This window comes from Lactuca virosa, chromosome 6, assembly GCF_052849685.1.
Source record: "Lactuca virosa cultivar CGN04683 chromosome 6, Lactuca_virosa_CGN04683_v6, whole genome shotgun sequence".
Lineage (NCBI taxonomy): Eukaryota > Viridiplantae > Streptophyta > Magnoliopsida > Asterales > Asteraceae > Lactuca > Lactuca virosa.
In genome coordinates this window covers 277,692,920-277,716,894 of record NC_136431.1, presented here as the reverse complement: position 1 = coordinate 277,716,894, position 23,975 = coordinate 277,692,920, and the positions used below count along the sequence as shown (strand labels likewise).

At 36.7% G+C, this 23,975-nt stretch overlaps 2 pseudogenes; both read right to left on the bottom strand.

Moving 5' to 3' along the window:
- Nucleotides 1-9,220: 9,220 nt before the first annotated feature.
- On the bottom strand, nucleotides 9,221-11,880 carry LOC145122570 (uncharacterized; annotated as a pseudogene).
- Nucleotides 11,881-14,281: 2,401 nt separating this feature from the next.
- On the bottom strand, nucleotides 14,282-17,652 carry LOC145122569 (uncharacterized; annotated as a pseudogene).
- Between the last annotated feature and the right edge of the window lie 6,323 nt (nucleotides 17,653-23,975).

The window sequence follows — 23,975 nt, the reverse complement described above, 5'->3', positions numbered from 1 at the left end:
AAATACCCACTTCAACCTCATCAAATCACCTTAAAAAACCCCAAACCACATACAAAAAACATTACCCGTGTATTTTGTATCGTTTTATAAACAATTCATTGTTACATAAAAGAACTTATTGTTACTTACCGGATTGAACTTTGAACAAATAGAGACACAGTCTATTAAGATCCAGTCCAATTCTAAACCAGTTCAGTCAATTTATTGACGAACGGACTTTATATATATTTATATATTTATATATTTTATTACAGCTTTACGTCATTTAAATACTGTCATTTATTTCATTTATAGCTTTCAGTCATTTATAGCTTTCCAGTTTATATTTATTCCGCACTTCTTATTTTTTTTTCGCATCTTATCTCCTTAAATATATGTATCTGTCACCTGTCACCCAGTAACTGGTATCCGAGCCTTAATTTGTGGTAATCAGATCGTATATTTTCAACAATTGGTATCAGAGCTTGTGTGATTTACCTTGAAATTTTTGTCGAAAACTTTTGGTTAGCGTTTATAAACCTTCCATAAGCTTTTCTTTAAAAATTTCATTTTAATATCACTTGCTCAAAATCCTTAAAAAAAATTATTAAAAAAATTAAAAAAAAAATTAAAAAAAAAAAAAAATCTTAAACAAAAAAAATTCAGAGCTTGTGTGATTTACTTTGAAATTTTTGTCGAAAACTTTTGGTTAGCGTTTATAAACCTTCCATAAGTTTTTCTTTAAAAATTTTATTTTAATATCACTTGTTCAAAATCCTTTCAAAAACAAAAATTTTATTATGTCTTCTGCTAATTATTCCAACATGAACTCTGTTTCTATTGCTAACAGCTTGGGATCTGGTTCACGGGCACCCATACTTATTCCCGAAGAGTATAATTCATGGGTTGGCCGTATGAATCTTCATCTCAACTCCATAAATGAAAATGTCTGGAATTGTGTAGAAGGAACATATATTACTCCAGAAGACATGGCTACTCTTGTTACAAATCAAGCAACTCTTGCTGAAACCGAAAAAAGGCTGCAACTCCAAGCCAAAAAGGAACTTGTGTCTGGAATTCCCCACAGTATTCTAAGTCAAATAGATGACATAATACTGTTGACTGCAAATCAAATCTGGGAAAATTTAAAAAATCGTTTTTGTGGAAATCAAAGAATTATTGGAAACAAAAGAACATCTGTTTTAAATGAATTCGATAATTTCAAGATGCTTTCATCAGAAACCATCCATGATGCTCATGATAGGTTCAATTTTATCATGGTAAAAATGAACAATTTGGGCATCAAAAAGACACAACACGAGATAAATCTCAAGTTTCTAAACAATCTTTACGAAAGCTGGAAGATGGTTAAACTCATCATTCAGGGAAATCCAGCCATTCATACTGAAACTTTATACAATTTGTATGGAGAACTTCAATCGTATGAATCCTCGATTGACCCACCAACCACTATAGCTTTTGGAGGACCACTTGCTCTCGTTTCCACATCTTCTCAAAACCAAACACCTTTTAATGAACAAAACTTCAATCATTTTAATCAGACATCTTTTCAAAACCAACCCTTTTTGAACAATTCTTTTGATCAATCTGATTTAAATGATGAAGCAGACTACCAACAACTGTGTGGTTTGGTAGCAAACACAAACCTCCAGAGATTTATTCCAAATCACGCTCAATCGAATTTTAAACCAAATTTTCAAAACCGACCATCATTTGGACAAAATAATTCTGGATTTCAACCAAGACCTCAACCTGTTCAAAACAACTCAGGTTTTCAACCAAGACCTTATTTTGGACAAAATTTTCAAAGACCTTCCTTCCAAAACAATTCAAACCAAGGTTTTCAAAACCAGGGATTTCAAAACAATCCCAACTCAAGTCATCATAACAATAACCAAAACAACAGTTTTCAAAACCAAAACAGAGGATTCCAAAATCAAGGTTACACTAATCAAAACAATGGCTTTCAAAACAACCAAAATTTTGGATTCCAACAGAACCCTTCCCAATCTTCCCAACAAATCCAAACTCAAGCTCCTGAAAGACTTCCGATTAAAAGTCAAAAGGATGACAGTGATGAAGAAGTGATCATTTGTCACAACTGCAAAGGAACTAATCACTATGCCAGAGAATGCCGAGCCAAAAACAAAACCAAAGTCAAAGACTCAGCATACTACGCTCAAAAAGCCGATGAATTAAAGAAACAAGAAAATCAAGATAAGCAAAGAGCATTGATGGCAATCCATGAACCAAACGTGGAATACTGGCCAACTTCTGAAGACGAAGCTGACAATGAACCAACACAATCAAACTTCTGTTTCGTAGTTGGTGTTGATAGACCTTCAAGAGCTCCAAACGTCATAGAACAGGTATCTAATGCTGGAGAACCCAAGGATGATACATGGTATATTGATAGTGGCTGCTCCAAGCATATGACAGGAAACCGAAACTACCTTCGTGACTTCAAACCCACCCAAACCAATCAAGACGTTACCTTCGGCAACAACATGACTGCAAAAATCAAGGGTTATGGAAACATAACAAATGGTAACTTCACCATAAAGAAAGTTGCCTATGTCGATGACCTGAAACACAACCTCATCAGTGTTTCTCAACTGTGTGATAACAATCTTGAAGTCCTATTCACCAAACAAAGAAGCTTGATCATGGACGCCAAAACCAAAGAAATCATTGTTGATTCTTACCGTGCCGGAAATATGTATCCACTTGACATGGATCTTATCTATGGTAAACCCGATATATGTCTGCTATCAAAAGCCCCAGCAGATATCAGTTGGTTATGGCACCGCCGCCTTTCCCATCTAAACTTTGGGTACATCAACAAACTGATCGGCGATGATCTTGTTAGAGGACTGCCACTTCTGAAGCTTGATAATGAAACTCTGTGTGCTGCATGTGAAAAGGGAAAACTTTCCAAATCCACTCACAAAAGCATCTCAGAATCTAGTGTATCCGAACCACTAGAATTGCTGCACATAGACCTTTGTGGCCTTGCCAAAACCCAAACCATACAAGGGAAGAAGTACATTCTTGTTGTCGTTGATGGCTTCTTGCGCTTTACTTGGGTCTTCTTCTTAAGACTAAAATCAGAAGCACCTGAAGAGATGATCAACTTCATAAAACAAATCGAACTGAAGCTCAAACGACCTGTTCGAAGAATCCGAAGTGATAATGGTTTAGAGTTCAAAAACAAGACTCTAGATTCATTTCTCAAAGACAAAGGAATTGAACATAACTTCTCAGCCCCATACACTCCACAACAGAACGGAGTTGTCGAAAGAAGGAACAGAACTCTATGTGAAGCTGCAAGATCAATGCTTATCTTCGCTGATCTGCCACAATACTTCTGGGCAGAAGCAATAGCCACAGCTTGCTACACTCAAAATCGTTCCTTAATCCATAAACATCTTCATAAAACACCATATGAAGTCATTAACAACCGAAAACCAAACATCAAATTTTTCCATATTTTTGGTTGTCGATGCTTCATAAAGAACAATAAAGATCACCTTTCAAAATTTGAATCAAGGTCGGACGAAGGAATTTTCCTTGGTTACTCATTTTCTTCAGCTGCTTATCGAGTACTGAACAAACGTACCAGAGTAATTGAAGAAAGTACCGATGTTCATTTCGATGAATTTTATGTCAGGAAATTGGATCGTGAACATTTTGGTTCAAAAATGATCAATAATATTTTTCAAAATCCAATTCAACAAACACCTTCTCCTGACAGAGATATTGAAATCGATCTTGATTTACTTTTTGAACAACCCAAAACCGCTTACAATTCTGAACTTCCAACTACTTCTATTGATTCTACAGGAACAACCACTGAAGGAACTCCACAAACAAACCGAAATGATGCAGATCAATTCGAGGGGGAACCACCTACACATACTTCTTCATTGGAACAAACACCAAATCCTCCTTTAAATACCCCATCCCCAAATATCCAAAACAATCCCAATGCATCATTTATGGGGGAACCTTCAAACCTATTCCAAGATGAAACTCCCGGAGAAGAACAATGGGATACTGAAATTCCAATTATTATAGCGGAAGAGAATCGCTTAATAAAATGGACCAGAAACCACCCAACTGACCAAATCATCGGAGATCCAAACTCAGGCATCCAAACTAGAGCCGCAACTTCTAATTATTTTTTATTTGGAGCCTTCTTATCCATGACTGAACCCAAAACCATACATTCTGCTCTCAAAGATCCAGACTGGGTAAAAGCTATGCAAGAAGAGCTAGAAGAATTTGAAAGAAATGACGTATGGAATCTTGTCCCTACCCCACCCGATGTTTCTGTTATAGGTTCAAGATGGGTATTCAGAAACAAAACTGACGATCAAGGAATCGTTTGTCGAAACAAGGCACGTCTCGTAGTCAAAGGATATTCACAACAAGAAGGAATCGACTACGATGAAACATATGCTCCAGTTGCCAGAATTGAAGCAATTCGCATCTTTCTTGCATATGCTGCACATAAGAACTTCAAAGTATTCCAAATGGATGTTAAATGTGCATTCCTACATGGAGAGTTAGATCGCGATGTATACATCCAACAACCACCAGGTTTCGAAGATCCCAAATTTCCTGATCACAGCTTCAAATTGCAGAAAGCTGTCTATGGCTTGAAACAAGCACCCCGAGCCTGGTATGCCACATTGACAACCTTTCTCGAAGAATCAGGTTTTAAAAGAGGTTCAATCGATCATACCCTCTTTCGTAAAATCTATAATAAACATCTTTTAATCGTACAAATATATGTTGATGACATTATTTTCGGTTCTACTGATGAATCTTTGAGTATTAAGTTTGCAGATCTAATGAAGAGCAAATTTGAAATGAGCATGATTGGGGAGATGACTACTTTTCTCGGACTTCAAATCAAACAGTCAACTGATGGCATTTTCATCAACCAAGAGAATTATGTCAAAAACCTACTCACTCGCTTTTCAATGGACAAATCCAATCCCGTAAAAACCCCTATGGCTTTTGGATACAAAATCGATGCAGACTTAAATGGCAAACCTGTTGATCAGAAAAGATATCGTGGAATGATCGGATCACTCTTATACCTCACTGCCAGCAGACCTGACATCATGTTTTCTACATGTGTCTGTACCAGATACCAAGCAAATCCTATGGAATCCCATGTAGTTGCTGTGAAACGCATCTTCAAATACCTAAAAGGCACTCCCAAACTTGGCCTTTGGTATCCAGCTAAATCCGATTTTCAGCTGAACGCTTTCACCGACTCAGACTATGGAGGATGCAAGTTAGATAGAAAGAGTACATCTGGTAGCTGTCAATTCCTAGGAGGTAGACTAGTGAGTTGGACTTCAAAGAAACAGACTTGTGTATCCACATCAACAGCAGAAGCTGAATACGTCGCTGCCGCCAGCTGTTGTTCGCAAGTCATATGGATGCAAACTCAACTGCGAGACTATGGCTTCAAAATTTCACAAATTCCCATATTTTGTGACTCAACCAGTGCAATTGCCATTTCTCACAATCCCGTTCACCATTCCATGACAAAGCACATCGATATTCGATATCATTTCATCAAAGACAACATTCAAAAGGGTCATATCGAATTGCACTTCATCAACACCGAAGATCAAATTGCCGATGTCTTCACTAAGGCTCTCGATGAAACAAAGTTTCAATACTTCCTAGGCCGTCTAGGAATGTTAAATCCAGATAACATCTATCCTTAAACTTTTACTTTTTGTTTGTACAAAAGTGTGTTTACTTTCATTCAAAAGGAAAATTCAAAAACAATTGAAAATTGCTTTCCTTTTAAAAATTACCAAAAACATTCAAATAACCAATATTTCCAAAAACATTCAGAAAAACAAATCTTCAAAAAAAATTAATAAAAGACTTGCCATAATAAGCTTTTATAGAACCTTGTGATTAATCTTCTCTTGACTTAATTTTCAGATGCTTATGCTCGATGAAGATTTTAAGTCATATTGATTCTCAATTGGAGTGAAGGTTCAAATATCCTACTTTTCATAATGTATATAACTTTATTTCCTTCGATTTTATTTCATTATTGACGATTTTAAACAATCAAGGGACATAAGGTTAGGAGGTTCAGATGAAAACAAAAACCCATGTGAGAATTTGTGCCTCGTCGATCTAAATCATTGTGGAAATCATTTCTTGTGAGCTTAGGTGTGTCACTATTGCTTATAAGGTATACCCAATTATACCTTGTCACGGTCTCATTTTTGCTTAGATATCAAAATGACCAGGGACGATACATTCATTTCTTACATACTAGACAAACTGTCTTTTATGCCACCTATCCCTACCTAGATAAAAGCCAACCAAAAATGAAGACTTGTGATCCCATGATCCATCAAGCAAACAACGACATATCCTTACAAGAAAACCAAAGGAGAAACAAATATCTATCAACATCTAATCCTCAAAGACAAATCAACAAGAAAACAAGTGGATTCAATAAAGATATACCAAACAAAACAAAAAAAAATATTCTATATTTGGTATTTTCAAACAAAATTTCAACCAAATGGTTATTTCAAAACAAAAATCATAAAATCCCACGATTTGTTTTAACTATTTTTCACAAAAGAAGATATCTCAATCACTCAAGTCAAATACTCTTAAAAAGGTCTCAAATGTAGCAAATTCTCAATGCTAAAACAAAATATCTTTTTACAATAAATCGATATTGATCAACAAACAGGATACTATCAAAGAAGAAGCTGCAACAACAATGGATTTCCCGGGATACTGTAGCCTTCATTACTGAAGAATCTTAGTTGCAAACTGCACTATGAAAATTGCTAAACCCCTCTACATGTATTTCCCGACGGAGAGAGAGTGAACTTTAATGGCATGAATGAAGAAACCCGCTGAGTAATGCCGAAACCAGTCTTATGTGATTGATTATCTAATAATGAGACTAAGTGACTTTACAGGAAAAGCATAGCTGAACACCTCCAATATGAGTGTGAGTCGTCAGAGAGAGATATCACTCATTTTTAGTGATCATTAACTTGTTCTGCTGCCAGAACAACCAAACACCCAAGTGAAGTGTGAGCTATACCTATGAGCGTTCATCTGAATCGACCTGTTAGACCACTTGTCGTCATTAATAATGCTATAAAATCTAAGGAAATTTCTTTAGATACATATATGACTACCCTTTGATAACCGAACCCGAGACTTTGATTCGGAAACAAATTTCTGAAAATCTTTTACATAAGATATGTTAAACCAAGTCACAAACTTTCAAAACGATTACAATGGTTTTATATATATCTTCTCATTGACAAAACTTTTATCCCAAATCTTCAAGATTAAAATTGTTAATGTGATTATATCTATCCTTATTTCATCAATGATCACATAGGGGGAAATTGTTGAAAAATGTTTTTATATGTGATCATCACTGAAATAAGACGAATTGGTTTTATATTATCTAACAAATATTATCAGTTATTTCAGGTTGCGTGGATTCGTGCTTAATTATGAAATACAAAAATAGGCAAAAGACGAAATACGCAAAGACGGAAAAATAGACGCATATTTGATCGTTTGAAGACAAAACAAATCAAAGGATAAAAATTGTCAAAACTTCAAAACATCAAGGGACCAATATGAAAATTCAATTTCTTAATTGAATTATAAACATTCAGTAAAAGAAAGCCACGTTCCCATTACTACCACTTGATTAAAAGCTACAAGCTAGCACCATACATACTCAAGTGTGTTTAAAGATGTTTTCTTTTATTATATGTACATATATATGTACGTATATGTATGTATGTTGTATATATATATATATATATATTATATGTATGTATATATATATATATGTATGTATATATATTATATATATATATATCGTGCATATGTATGTATGATTGAGAGAATTGTCACAAAAGAAAAAAGAACCCAACCTACATGTGTTCTACCAGCTACTACATCCACCAAGCTATTTCTTTTTCATAAACAAACACAAGTGGAAGAGTTGTTTGATTCATTTTTGCATATATATATGTATGTATACGTGAGTTTTGAGGGAGAGTGGAAGTGTAAGTGTTTTAGTCTTTGTTTGTAATAATTCCCATTACTCACTCATCTCCAGAAGAATAAACACACAACCAACCTCCAAATACTCTCCAAACACCCTCCAAATACCCACTTCAACCTCATCAAATCACCTTAAAAAACCCCATACCCACATACAAAAAACATTACCCTTGTATTTTGTATCGTTTTGTAAACAATTCATTGTTACATAAAAGAACTTATTGTTACTTACCGGATTGAACTTTGAACAAATAGAGACACAGTCTATTAAGATCCAGTCCAATTCTAAACCAGTTCAGTCAATTTATTGACGAACCGACTTTATATATATTTATATATTTATATATTTTATTACAGCTTTACGTCATTTAAATACTGTCATTTATTTCATTTATAACTTTCAGTCATTTATAGCTTTCCAGTTTATATTTATTCCGCACTTCTTTTTTTTCGCATCTTATCTCCTTAAATATATATATATCTGTCACCCAGTAACTGGTATCCGAGCCTTAATTCGTGGTAATCAGATCGTATATTTTCAACACATTATAATCATTTTAGTAAAAGCAGCAACATCATAAATTCATCATTAATGGTGTTTTTTTTAGAGGCTTACAATGGTAGACGATAATGGGAGTTGATTATTGGTTGGGAGAAGAAAAAAGCAACAAGGGCTTTCTGACACCTTCTTCCCTTCCAATTAGAAACCTCCTGCTTTGGACTAGTAGTTTAATTTTTTTTTAATTTTTTTCATTATTGTTTTAATCAAACTATGTGAAAAGTATTGTTTACTCAATCCAAAGTAAGGTTGTTAGTTTTTTACAATTAATTGATACTCAAGTTTTCTGTAATATTAAATAAATATATTTGAAATTTAATATCTAGTCAAACTATTACAAGTGGAATGTTTTTCCTTTTTATCTATTCATCTGCACCAAGCATTATATGGTTACTGATTAACAAATACATATAGAACTTATACCATATACAACAAAACCACTACCTTGAAGATGTATCAATCATCTAATAAAAATGCTGCCCTTTTGTAAATTAATTTTACATAGAATTTATTAGACCTAAACTAATCTCACAACCATATCGAATCCCTCAAACAATCTTAAGGTTTTGGTTTGATCTTGACGGGTTTACCTAGCTTAGATTTATCTTCCATTTTTGCAATATGACGAGCCTTGTCAGAAACAGAAACAGGAAACCCCTTAGCATCATCCCATGATTCCAAAATTACCCCTGACCCCACACAAAGCTCTTGTTGATAAAAAGCTGCAAATGGGCCAGTTGCGAGACCCTGATCATCTTCAGGTAATTGGACGATGCCAATACCATCTTTTCTTCTATATGCAAACTGCAATCATAGAAAACCGAGCCACGCAGAACCTGTCAAAAACACGTGTAAATGTATATTAAGTCTGTTATTAAGTGAAAAATTCAAGTCATGTAATGTTTATGTTTACCTTGCATCTTAAGTGGTTTAAGTTGTGAGGAGGAGATCCGTCGATCCATCTAAATGATCCAACACGAAATGATCGCCTTCTTTTATCAACCGAATAATAGTTTCTTGATAAAAAAACCACATTATTTTTTTACATCTTTCTCAACAACATACCTGCATGGAAACATGATATGCATTTTTTTCATAAATAAATAAAATTTTAAAATATTTTTACATAATAATAATAATAATAATAATAATAATAATAATAATAATAATAATAAAAGGTTTACCATGGTACTCCTGCAAGACCCAAACATTGGTGTTGACAATTTTTGTAAAACCAGAAGCCCCTGTGGACTCCTAAAAAATCACCTGTTTCAGCTTGCTTCTAATAGTATACCTTCCTTTTAATAGTATACCTTCCTTTTCACCAATATGTCTTCCAACAAATTCACTCAACCTAATGTGTAGAATACTTACATGAATTTCCACTATATATATATATATATATATATATATATATATATATATATATATATATATATATAAATCATCTCCAAAGTTGGGATTTTTTTAACAAACATAACATAAACATACCTTCCCAAGAAAGCATATTCCCTGTGAATCCCTTCTTTCTTGGTTAGGCAAATCAAATTTCCAGGCAAGCCTTCGGACTTCATCATGATAATTTGATTGGTTTCAATAGTAAATTCTTGAATTCTGTTATGTGTTTCATAAAGCAAACTTACTTACTTTTGGAATACATCCAAGAGGAAGCACTAGTCTTTTAAGCTGAGCTTGTGAGAGACATGAAAGAAAGTAGGTCTGATCCTTCACCTGAAATTCTAACATGTATCCCTCAATGACAGGTAAGTAAGTTGGTAATGAAAATAAGTAGAGCATATCTTTACCGTATCCTTTGACAGCTGAAGAAATAAAAGCTCATTGGTTTCATCTGTAAGGTGGTGAATAACTTTTGCATAATGTCTAGAAGCAACAAACTCAAAATCCATGTTACTGATGGCATCCATGAACGCACCTACAAATATAAAATAAAAATGAAACTAATGAAAAATGAGAACAATAGAAGATGAAAGCAAGAAATATGATTATGCACCAAATTTGATTCTTGTATTCCAAATAACATCATCGTTAGGTGTACGTCCACGTTTATACTCATCAATAAGGTAAGATACCTGCAACATTGTAACTTGTAAGCAATAAGTTCAATTGATGATGATGATTGTGAGAAAATGCATCAAGAGGGGTGTGACTAACCACTTTGTCCTAATATTCATCAGGTGTACAACTTCCAGTGCTACATCAACCTGAAAAAAAATGTTGATATATTTCCTTCAATACTAATCAAGCTTGGAAGAAACAAAGAAAAAGATCACATAATCAGGGATTTGAGTGATAGAATCAAGAAGTTAATTTGTTAAAACAAAGCAGGGAAGTGTTTTTGAGCCTTCAAATCCAGTTAGCACTTACGAAAATTTGAACATAAAATGAGATGGATAATATGAAGGTGAAGAAAGCAACCTGATTGCAAAAACCTTTTGCGTACTTTAAATCCTCTTTCCATGGACATTCAGACCAAAAGTTATCGAAATCTTCCTACGAACGAATTCAGTACTAGAACTAGCAAAGGAATTATAGGTTTCAAACTTCAAAAGGATCAAAGACAAAGAGAAGGGTAAAAGTAAAATAAGAAACTAATAAGAGAGGAGATTTTTGTTCATTTCAATCCTATCATCCATCACAAAAATAGATTTTAAATTCTTGAATTGGAGCAGATGTATCATCCGACAAGAGATGAGCAAATTTGCAAAAACTTACAATTTGAAGTTTTAGATAACCAACAAAATTAAGTTTATATTTGAAACCAGACATTGTGGGCATAAACCTGAATGATTTTATTCTTATATGCAATGTAATGTCAATCAAAAGAAAAGAATACGCACTTTGAACCAGATTTTAAGGTAGAAAGCGGTGCACGAGTGTCCGGATGCGTGGAGGAGGCGAGGAGCGACACTGTTATCAACGCCACCACTGAGAAGAACTGCAATTTTGAGAGGGCGCTTGTAATTGGGCATTGAGCATGACAAGTAACTGTTGTCCAAATCAGAAGTCGTGTCGTTCGAAATTTGGGGAACTGTTGTAGATGATAGAGAATGAGGTGTGTTGATGGATAAGATCGTTCTTTCAGCTCGAGGGTAGCTTTGTCGAATTATTAACCACTGGGGTTTGTGAAGCGAGTGTGATACGAAAGCCTTGAGGGGTAAAGAGTACGGCTTGGTGGTGGGGTGAAACAGAGCAGCCATTGTTGTTCTGAGCATCATTTTATCGAGCTTTTGCGTCGTGTTGATGACAGTGTGCGTGAAAATAATAATTTAGAATGAATTATTTACACTTTCACCCCTATACTTTAAATTTCCTGTCACCTTTACATCAAGACATAAACAGTTAAACACTACTACTATCCCAATAGAAAGCTCAACATAATCATTGAAATATAAGTTAAACACCTCTTTAATTTGCAAATACAGTACAACTTACTAGCATGAAAAGTCATTTTCATATTATACTTACACCAGACACCTATAATGCTAGGCTCGCAACGGCTCATCCCCGTCGTCGGCATTCTCGGCATTCTGCGCCTCCAACTCATCTCCGTCTCCGGCATTCTCAGCATTCTGTTCTCGACATATATTTTTTTCCTTTGGTTTCGAACAGAAAGAAAACAAGAGCAGCGAAAGAATGAAATTAACCTAGAAGAAAAGATTAATAACCCCAGCTAACTGTAAAGGCATACTCTCATCTTTTCTTTCTTAAATAATGTGTGTGTGTATGCACACACACACACACATATATATATATATACACACACACAAATATATATACACGAGTGGTGTACCCGCGCAAAGCGGCGGCGATAAATAGTTTCCGAGCGGTAATTAACTCATTTCGTTGAATAGTTTCCTAGTGGCAAAACTGTGAATAAAAATTTAATAATGAATCTTGTACATCCTAACCATAACAAATAAAAAATAGTAAACAGACAATCTATCCTCCTCACTACTATGCCCTAAAACAAAGGGTTCACGTGCATCAAATCAATCACTCGTATAGCTTTTGTGAATCATCCTTAAATTTGGCCTTCAATTGTTCCCTCTTTAACTTGAGTGCGGCTGTCACTAATCCAGATTTAGGTTTCCATGGATCTGGCAAAAACTTTATATTTGCTGGAAGCTCAAACTTGTCTAACTTTTCCTCTTTTCCTACCTACAAAACACAATTTTGAAGAAAAAGGTGGGAGGCTGTGATGAAAAAAGACATAAACACCCTCATTGATAGATAAGTTTAAACCAACTTTGGAGAGAGATTGGTGGACCTCGGAGACAACCTTTTTTTAGCACAAAGCTCAGCATAATCATTATAACTAACGCCACCACTTTTGGTCCATTACTCAAGAACCAGGAGTGTAGGGACTACTAATGATACACAATAACTGGTCTGTACGATTTGCTAGGGTTAAAAGTCTTTTCTTCTAATTAATTTCATTCCTTAGCTGCTCTTGTTTTCTTTCTGTTCGAAACCAAAAGAAAAGAAATGTATGTCGAGAACTGAATGCTAAGAATGCCGGAGACAAAGATTAGTTGGAGGCGCAGAATGCCGAGAATGTCGACGACGGGGATGAGCCATTGCGAGCCTAGCATTACAGGTGTCTTGTGTAAGAATGATATGAAAGTGACATTACATGCTAGTAAGTTCTACTGTTTCATTCTTACCACACATACACACTCACAAAAGACATGAATTTTGTTCCAAGTGGACGTGTAATGTCAACTATAATAAGTTTATGCAAAGATTATTTGATTGTGACGCCTGCATATAGATGGTTGTAAACTTCAAATAATTGCGTAGAAGAAAATGCTACACATGAGGAGATTGAAGTGCCTAGCATTGTGATTACGTATACTTTACACTTCATCAAGAAGTTGCCTCGAGCAAGTAAAATATCCAAGTTAATTTCATTATAATCATTTTAGTAAAAGCAGTAACATCATCAATTCATTATTAATGGTGTTTTTGTTAGAGGCTTACAATGGTAGATGAAAAAGGGAGTCGATTATTGGTTGGGCAGAAAAAAAAAAGAATAGCAACAAGGGCTTTCTGACAGCTTCTTCCCTTCCAATTAGAAACCTCCTGCTTCGGACTTGTAGTTTAATTTTTTTAATTTTTTTTAATTATTGTTTTAATCAAACTATGTGAAAAGTATTGCTTACTCAATCCAGACTAAGGTTGTTAGTTTATAACAATTAAATGATACTCAAGTTTTATGTAATATTAAATAACTATATTTGAACATAAATATCTAGTCAAACTATTACAGGTGGAATGTTTTTCCTTTTTATCTATTCATCTTCACCAAACATTATATGGTTACTGATTAACAAATACATATACTGCTTATACCATATACAACAAAACCACTACCTTGAAGATGTATCAATCATCTAATAAAAAGGTTGCCCTTTTGTAAATTAATTTAACATAGAATTTATAAGACCTAAACTAATCTCACAAACATATCGAATCCCTCAAACAATCTTGAGGTTTTGGTTTGATCTTGATGGGTTTACCAAGCTTAGATTTATCTTCCATTTTTGCAATATGACGAGCCTTTTTAGAAACAAAAACAAGAAACCCCTTAACAATATCCTATGATTGCAAAATTATCCCTGAACCCACACAAAGCTCTTGTTGATAAAAAGTTGCAAATGGGCCAGCTCTGCATGACCCTGGTCACCTTCAGTTGGACGGTGCCAATACCATCTTTTTCTTCTATATGCAAACTGCAATCATAGAAAACCAGGCCATGTCGAACCTGTCAAAAACACGTGTAAATGTATATTTAGTCTGTTATTAAGTGAAAAATTGAAGTCATGTAATGTTTATTTTTACCTTGCATCTTAAGTGGTTTAAGTTGTGAGGAGGATATCCGCTGATCCATCCAACACGAAATGATCGCCTTCTTTTATCAACAGAATAATAGTTTCTTAATACAAAACCATATTATTTTTTTACATCTTTCTCAACAACATGCCTGCATGGAAATATGACATATATTTTTTTATAAATAAATAAGTCTCTAAAGAGTTTTACATAATAATAATAATAATAATAATAATAATAATAATAATAATAATAATAATAATAATAATAATAATAATAATAAAAGGTTTACCATGGTCCTCCTGCAAGACCCAAACCTTGGCGTTGACCAATTGCGTAAAACCAGAAGCCCCTGTGGACACCTAAAAAATCACCTGTTTCAGCATCTAATCATATACCTTCTGTTTCATCAATATGTTTTCCAACAAATACACGGAACCAACTCAGTATAATAATTACATAAATTTCCACTTAATATATATATATATATATATATATATATATATATATATATATATATATATATCATCTCCAAAGTTGGGATTTTTGTTAACAACCATAAAATAAACATACCTTCCCAAGAAAGCATATTCCCTGTGAGTCCCTTCTTTCCTGGTTAGGAAAATCAACTTTCCGGGCAAATCTTTGGACTTCATCCTGATAATCTGATTGGTTTAAATAGTAAATTCATGAATTCTTTTTTGTGTTTCATAAAGCAAACTTACTTTTGGAATATATCCAAGAGGAAGCACTAGTCTTTTAAGCTGAGCTTGTGAGAGATATAAAAGAAAGTAGGTCTCATCCTTCACCTGAAATTCTAACATGTATCTGTCACTAACAAGTATCAGGAAGTTGGTAATGAAAATAAGTAGAGCATATCTTTATCATATCCTTTGACAGCTGAAGAAATGAAAGCTCATTGGTTTCATCTGTAAGGGGGTGAATAACTTTTGCATAATGTCCGGAAGCAACAAACTCAAAATCCATGTTACTGAGGGCATCCATGAACGCACCTATAGATATAATATAAAAATAAAATTAATGACAAATGAGAACAATAAAAGATGAAAGCAAGCAATATGATTACGCACCAAATTTGATTCTTGTATTGCAAAGAAGATCAGGGTTAGGTGTACGCCCACATTTATACTCATCAATAATGTAAGAAACCTACAACATTGTAACTTGTATGAAATAAGTTCCATTGATGATGATGAATGTGAGAAAATGCATCAAGAGGGGTGTGACTAACCACTTTGTCCCAATATTCATCTGTCAGATGTACAACTTCCAGTGCTACATCAACCTAAAAAAAAAATGTTGATATATTTCCTTCAATACTAATCAAACTTGGAAGAAACAAAGAAATAAATCACATAATCAGGGATTTGAGTGATAGAATCGAGAAGTTAATTTGTTAAAACAAAGCAGAGAAGTGTTTTTGAGCCTTCAAATCCAGTTAAGCACTAACGGATATCTGAAGATAAAATGAGATGGATAATATGAAGGTGAAGAAAGCAACCTGATTGCAAACAGCTTTTGCGTACTTCAAATCCTCTTCCCATGGACATTTAGACCAAAAGTTCTGGAAATCTTCCTACGAACGAATTCATTACCAGAACTAGCTAAGGAATTATAGGTTTCAAACTTCAAAATGCTCAAAGACGAAGAGAAAGGTAAAAGTAAAATAAGAAACCAATAAGAGAGGAGATTTTTATTCATTTCAATCATATCTTCTGTACATCCTCCTCTCCGACCCTCATCTGATGATAACCAGAACGCAAATCAATCTTGGAGAACCAAGATGCTCCCTGTAGCTGGTCAAAGAGGTCATCGATCCTCGGGAGTGGGTAATGGTTCTTCACTATTACCTTATTCAGCTCCCGATAATCTATACACATCGGATGCGACCCGTCCTTCTTCTTTACAAACAGAATCGGGGCTCCCTTGGGAGAACTGCTCGGTCTAATGAATCCCTTGTCTAACAGCTCCTTCAGCTGTGTAGACAACTCCTGCATCTCAGGAGGAGCCAACCGATACAGTGCCTTGGCTATCGGAGCCGCACTTGGGACTAGGTCGATCCTGAACTCCACCTGCCTCTCCGGAGGTATCCAGGGCAACTCCTCGGGGAATACATCCGCAAACTCTCGCACAACTAGCACTTCACCACCGTCGCTGTGACAACCGTCAAATTCAAGTCAAAGTCAAAGTCAACAAGTCAAAGTCAAGTCAACAAGTCAAACCGGTCAATTTGTATAATACTTGTATGATTAAAAGTTATTCTATGAAAACGTACATTTGTATGTCAAGAATTCAAGTTGTCTCGGTAAATCTATGTGTTTATCAATGTGAAACCCTAACAAGGGAGTTAAACGCATCAAAACACGACTAAGGACCCTTTCGGGGACTTAAAATAATCATAAACGAAGTATAACGGGGTCCACGGACCTTGCATTGCAAGATTATTCGATAAAAATGGCTAAAAATGAATCTCTCTCAAATCTCTCCCAAATCTCTCCCAAATCTCTCTCAAAATCTCTCTCAACTTTTTATAGTCATACGGGTCATCCCGACCCTTAACGTGGCCAAAAATCGCGCAAAACTGGGAGTTATATTGAAAAATAGCCATTTAGGGCCGAAACTCCTCTTAGGAGCCGAAACCCTGTCAGAACCGAAACCCTGTCAGAACCGAACATAGCCTCCTGAACCGAACTCATTCTCGGAACCGAACCTCCCTACAACCGAAATAGGCTGAACCTCGCTGACAGCAGCCGAGACCGAGTTTCGGTCCCTCCTCCCGCCTCGCACCTTCGGTTCCGTGCTTCACACTTTCGGTTCCTTCACTCCTCTCTCGGTTTCTTCTTCCCTTCTCTCGGTTCTCACCCTCTTAGAGCCGAACCTCGCAGGTTCGGTCCCTAATGTCCGGTTTTCGACTACTTTCACCTGTTAAGCCTATTTTTGACGTTTTTGACGGGGATTTTTTTACCAAATTCATATTTTTACTATTTCTAACTCCTAGAACTCATATTTTATTTATTTCTCAATGATTTATTAATTTAAAATCATTATTTCATTAATAGAAATATCTAAGGATATTTTACCCCACAAGTGGGTCAAGTGTGCCCACTTGCCTCCATGTGTCACTTCCCCATTAACCCAACCCTATCCACACCACACAAACCAAGGAAAACATTCTATCAATCTTGCAACTTGCTCCAGCAACTCCTCTATATAAAGAAATCCCTGGAGAATTTCTTGATTCACTTTGATCATTCCCACACTTTTACACCTTTCTTACTACACAAAGAAGCTTATTTTCTCTCAACTTCCAGCCACTTTTGGAAGTGTTCTTGAGCTATTACTTCACTTTTTGGTAAGTATTTCCTCTAAACTCAAGTGTTATTCCATGTTTTCATAACATCCTTGAATCATCTACTCACATTCTAACGCCAAAGAATCGTTCTTAGGATCATCCAAACTTTTACGTGTTCATCAAGTGTTCTTGACTTGATACTTCTCGTCTTTGACCTTCCACTCTTCCAAGAATCACTAAAGGTGAGTTCATACCCCTACATTTTCTATTTTTCTTTAGTTTTCAGGGGGGGAATACAAGTTAAAACACCAAAACATATTTGAAACTTAACTTGACAGCTTACAACAGAAAAGTTGTGACCTGTTCACGAACTGTTTTACCCAACTTAAGCTTAATATTTTTCAAAACTGTTCAATATGCAAATATTTCAGGTTTATACCTTTAAAATGACTACTTGCACATCTTCATACGATTTTTCTACAATTGTTGGTGATTTTTACAAAACTGTCTATCACCGCAGCAACGAAATCGGACCACGTCGTGAAAATGAACATTTTCACACTGGTTTGAGACCACCAAAAATTATAAGAAAGTTTGTGAACATAGTAGAATCGTTTGTTAAACTGTCTAAGTTTACAGATTTAGTTTTCGACTTACGATGATTTTTCTATAAATAACTAAAACAGTGAAAGTTAAGAGTTAAAATCTTAAAACAAGTTTAAGAGTTATCCACACCTTCTAACATGTTGAGCAAGACGTGTAAGGATTTTATATTTTGCATTTTCAATGTCATTTTATTGAAATACAAGGTCATGCATAACAAGGTTTCATTACAACATAAAACATTTTGATAAAACTATAATAGGTATAGTTTGGGCACCTCAAATGGTAACACTAACGATTTACAAAACGAGTATTTTATTACAAACTACGTGAACATGTTAACGAATAAATTTGTGAGACATTCATCTTCGGAGTACTCTTTAGTACTACAGAAAAGTCCTGTAGTTATAGCCAGAATCTCTTGTAGGGAGAGCGTGATAGTTGTATATAGATCTATATTGGGTTTGACAACCCGCACCTGAGCTGCTTGCAACAGCTAGACCGGCAGGTCTGGGGTGACAAGTGTCATAACATTCCGACGCTTGAAGAACGTCGAGTACGAGGTCTTCGAGTCATAGTATGGTTATAACAACTCACATGAAAAATTAACAAACACGCCGTTCATGGGAATTTAAGGATTTCACAAAAAGGAGTTTTATTTACTTATAAAACCACATATAAGTATGATGATTTACTTACATATGCTAAGTCTTGGTTCAGTTAAGACTACAATAAACCTTTTTGAAAATATTGGATTTTCTGGAAACAAACTCATAACAAAACCTTAAGGAACAACATTCATTTTTCATTTCATAAAATTGTTTATGAACTCACCAGCTTTAATGCTGATACTCTTTCAAAAACAACTTGTATTATCAGGTAATCAGTAATACAGGTAACCACAAGACTTTTGAAGGCAAGACGCTAAGGCGTAGATTTCTTTTGAACTATTTTTGACATCATATGTAATTTATTTGGAAACATGTATTTTGCAACGATGTAACCTTTTAAATTTTATTTATGATGGTTGTGTTTACTTTCTTCACTATGGTTATGATACTGAACATGACGTCCTCCGCCCCCGAACGTTTCCGCCGTTCCGGTTTGGGGGTGTGACAGATTGGTATCAGAGCTTTGTTTATAGTGAACTAAGTATATCGAACCACATAAGATATACAAACTATAAATACAACGGGACAAAATTCTCTGACGTAGCCTTTCAAAAATACTTTTAAGAATAAAAATTCGTATTTTATAAAAAGTATTCGTACAATCGCACTCACTAGTTCAGTATCATCAATAACATAAAAGTATTAAGACAAGTTGGACACCATGATCTAGCTTCGGGGTATGTAGTCAGGTCTTGGACGAATATAACCTGATCAACTATATTTAGCCAAGGTATGACCAACGTATGCCGAGGAGGGATCATGATGAGCAACAAGTCTTCAATTTACCAAAAACCTCGAGAATCAAACGTAAAAATGCTATAGGAGTATTTTAACACCAAAACCATATTAAGCACTTTATTAATTTGTGTTAACTAACTTCTTTTGACGCGACATCCTTCTTATCCATATTCTCGTACAGGCGTAATGGCAGGATTTCACTTGCCGGGTGACCCCTATTTCCCCAACCAAGGGAATGCCGGTTGGATCGAGGAAGACCCCGAGGAGAATTCCGATGAAGAACCCATGGAGGATGAAGAACCCATGGAGGATTAAGAACCCATAGAGGACGAAGAGCCTATAGAAGAGGAAGAGTCGGTAGACGGTGAAGAGGAAGAAGACTCAGATGGAACCGACTCTGAACCCGAAGTTTACAATCCACACCCTGCCCCTATCACTCTGCAACACTTCCAAGGCCCGACGCCCCAATGGGCCGAGACTATACATAGACGGAGTCGAGAGCAAGGTCAACGACCTCCTTATGGCATGCAACGAGGTTTCTACGACCTCAGCAGAGGAGGATCAGCCGACAGAGCCCTCCCTATCATGGTTCACCGTGTCGCACGCCATGAAGAACAAACTAGGATAAACATCCGCCACCTCATGGAAATAGGTGCAACCAGCCAAGTCAACTCCGTTCACATCCGCCAGATTAATGAAGAACACGATCGAACTCGAGACCGCACCGAAGTTCTTCGAAGGGAAATGGCTGCGACCCGAACCGAAGTACAAGAACTCCGGGAACACCGAACCACCTTAGAAGAACGTCTAACAGAAGCAGAGCGCCAAGCGGCAGAATCTAGAGCTGAAATGAGGGAAGCCAGGAACCTCATGTCTTCACTTCGTGGTCCTCAAAGCTTCAACCGTCGCAAGTAGTACTTGCACTGCTCGCTCCAGTTTAATCTAGTTTTGCGGATAAATATTACTATTATTTTCTAGTATGTCATGTCCAACCCCGCGATTTAAGTGTTTACACTTCTGGGATCTGTTAGGCAGTCAAAAAATTTCCGTACATTGATGTAACCTAGACCCTTATAGGGTCAAAATTTTCCCAATATTGTATACTAAGTTATATCAATGAAATTGACACGCTATTTGCTTTATCACATCAAGTTCACGATAAGGATTGTTTTTAGACTAAATTTACTGGTGTCCGATTTATGATTGTTTGAATTATAAGTCAAATTGTATAATTAAGACCATGTCGACCTAGAAATGGTGGTTCCGCCTTGGATCCTGTTCCTTGTTTGGTTGTGGACCCAGGGCAGACCCATTAGATTCGAAAGTTTATTTAATCTTAATTATATGTAAATATTATACATCAAACGATTTATAGATGGGCCCAGTATGGATTCTATCACAGACATTTCATGTAAATCATATCTATCAGCATTCATAAAGTCTATATTTTATTATCTATAGACCTCCAGTATGGATGGATTCATACAATTCAAGTCGAAATCATGATGCATTTAAAGAACTAATAATGTTTAGTTTAACTCTCGACTTGTGAGTATTGTCAAAGACTTATTGTCTTTTCATTCTTGATATGGCAGAAAATGCCACCTCGTAGAAATCCCAGACGTGGCGGCGCCACAGGAGCTGCACCACCGCCACCACCACCTCCACCACCCCCTCAGTTCGACCCAGTAATGTTTCAGGCTGCCGTAACAGCTGCAGTAGCAGCCGCAATATCCCAAATCAGCACAAATAATGCGGGTGGTGCGAGTAATGGTCCCATAATTTCTAACAACGGGGACAGTCAGGGACGCTCGAGAGAGTGTACCTACAAAGACTTTACTAATGCCAAACCCAAAACGTTCAATGGGAGCGGAGGTGTCATAGCATTGCTGCAATGGTTCGAGAAAACCGAATCAGTCTTTGAAATATGTGCATGCCCGAAGCAAACAAGGTCAAGTTTGCAGCTTGCATATTCTATGAAAGGGCACTCACCTGGTGGAATGGCCACGTCAAGACATTGACACTTCCGGTGGCTAACTCGATAACATGGGAAGACCTGAAAACCATGCTGATGAAGGAGTACTTCCCAAGGGGCGAGATACAAAAGCTGGAAGAGGAACTTTGGGGTCTCAAAATGACAGGCTCCGACATCCTGTCTTATACCGCAAGATTTAATGATCTAGCCAAACTGTGTCCAGGAATGGTTCCGTCGGAAAGCAAGAAGGTCGAAAGATACATTTGGGGACTATCTTCCCAACTTCAAGGAAGCGTATTGGCCTCAAGGCCAACTACCTTTGATAGTGCCAAAGAACTGGCACGGCAACTCATCGATCATAAAGCCAGTCATGGCACTGTGACAACCACCTCCGAGCAAGCTAAAGGAGGAAACAACAAAAGGAAGTTCTGGAACAAGAAGAAGGGTCAACCTGCTCAAGACCCTGCCAAGCAACAACAAGTGGTTGCTGTAAACGCCGTCACAACTACTGCCAACTCAACTTCGATAAGGCAATACGCCGGGAACCTGCCAAAGTGCAACAAATGCAACTTTCACCATAATGGCGCTTGCCGTGAAATGCATTGCACCAACTGTAACAAAAAGGGGCACACCGCTCGATTTTGTAAAGCTCCAGTCCAACAAAACGCACAAGCTGCCAACGCATGAGCAAGTCAAACCTGCTATGGTTGTGGAGAGGCAGGACACTTCAAGCGGAACTGCCCAAAGGCAAGAAACCCCAACACTGGTGGAGTGGGCAGAGTTCTGGCGATAGGTCATGAGGAAGCAGTTGCAGACCCAACTGTAGTTACCGGTACGTTTCTCCTCAACAATACATACGCATGCATTCTTTTCGATAGTGGCGCGGAGAAAAGCTTCATGAGCCATCAATTTAAACGCTTGCTTAAACAAAAACCACAAACATTAAAAGATACATTCACCGTAGAGATGGCTAACGAAAAAACAGAGAACACGAACGACATTTACATTGGGTGTACCCTCACACTAAGCAATCACTCTTTCCAAATCGACCTTATGCCGGTCACCATAAAAAGTTTTGATGTCATTATTGGCATGGATTGGTTATGCACTCACCATGCCGAAATCCTATGTCACGAAAAGGCCGTTCGCCTAAATCTGCCAAGTGGTGAAACTCTCGTTGTCTATGGCGACAAGCCTAGCTCAAACTTTCAGATCATTTCGTGTATCAAGGCCCAAAAGTACCTCCGCAAGGAGTACCACGCCTTCCTAGCCAACGTCGTGGATAAGAATAAAGAAGCTAAAAACATAAAGGACATTCCGGAGGTCTGTAATTTCCCTGACATATTCCCGGAAGACCTTCCAGGAGTGCCCCCTGCTAGACAAGTCGAATTCCGAATCAACCTAATTCCTGGAGCTACTCCTGTAGCCAAATCGCCATACCGCCTAGCCCCAGCTGAGATGCAGGAACTGTCCAGTCAATTGAACGAACTACTGAGCAAAGGCTTCATTAGACCAAGCTTCTCGCCTTGGGGAGCACCGGTTTTGTTCATTAAAAAGAAGGATGGATCGTTCCGTATGTGCATTGACTACCGCAAATTAAACAAACTCACCATCAAAAACCGGTACCCTTTGCCTCGAATCGATGACCTCTTCGACCAGCTACAAGGAGCAAGTTTCTTCTCAAAGATTGACCTTAGATCTGGATACCATCAACTACGAGTTCAAGAAGAGGAAATTCCCAAGACAGCCTTCAGAACGCGCTATGGTCACTACGAGTTTGTAGTGATGCCTTTCGGCTTAACGAATGCACCCGCGGTGTTTATGGACCTGATGAATAGGGTGTGTCGACCTTACTTAGACAAATTCGTGATTGTTTTCATCGACGATATACTAGTCTACTCCCGAAGTGAGGAAGAACACAACTAGCATTTACGTCAAGTCCTAGAAACACTGAGGGCGGAGAAATTGTACGCGAAATTCTCAAAGTGCGAGTTCTGGATTCGAGAAGTGGATTTCCTCGGACATGTAGTCAGCAAGGAAGGAATATATGTGGACCCTTCAAACATCAAGGCAATCGAAAGCTGGGCAGCGCCAAGAACACCCACCGAAATCCGTCAATTTTTAGGACTCGCCGGTTACTATCGAAGATTCATCCAAAAC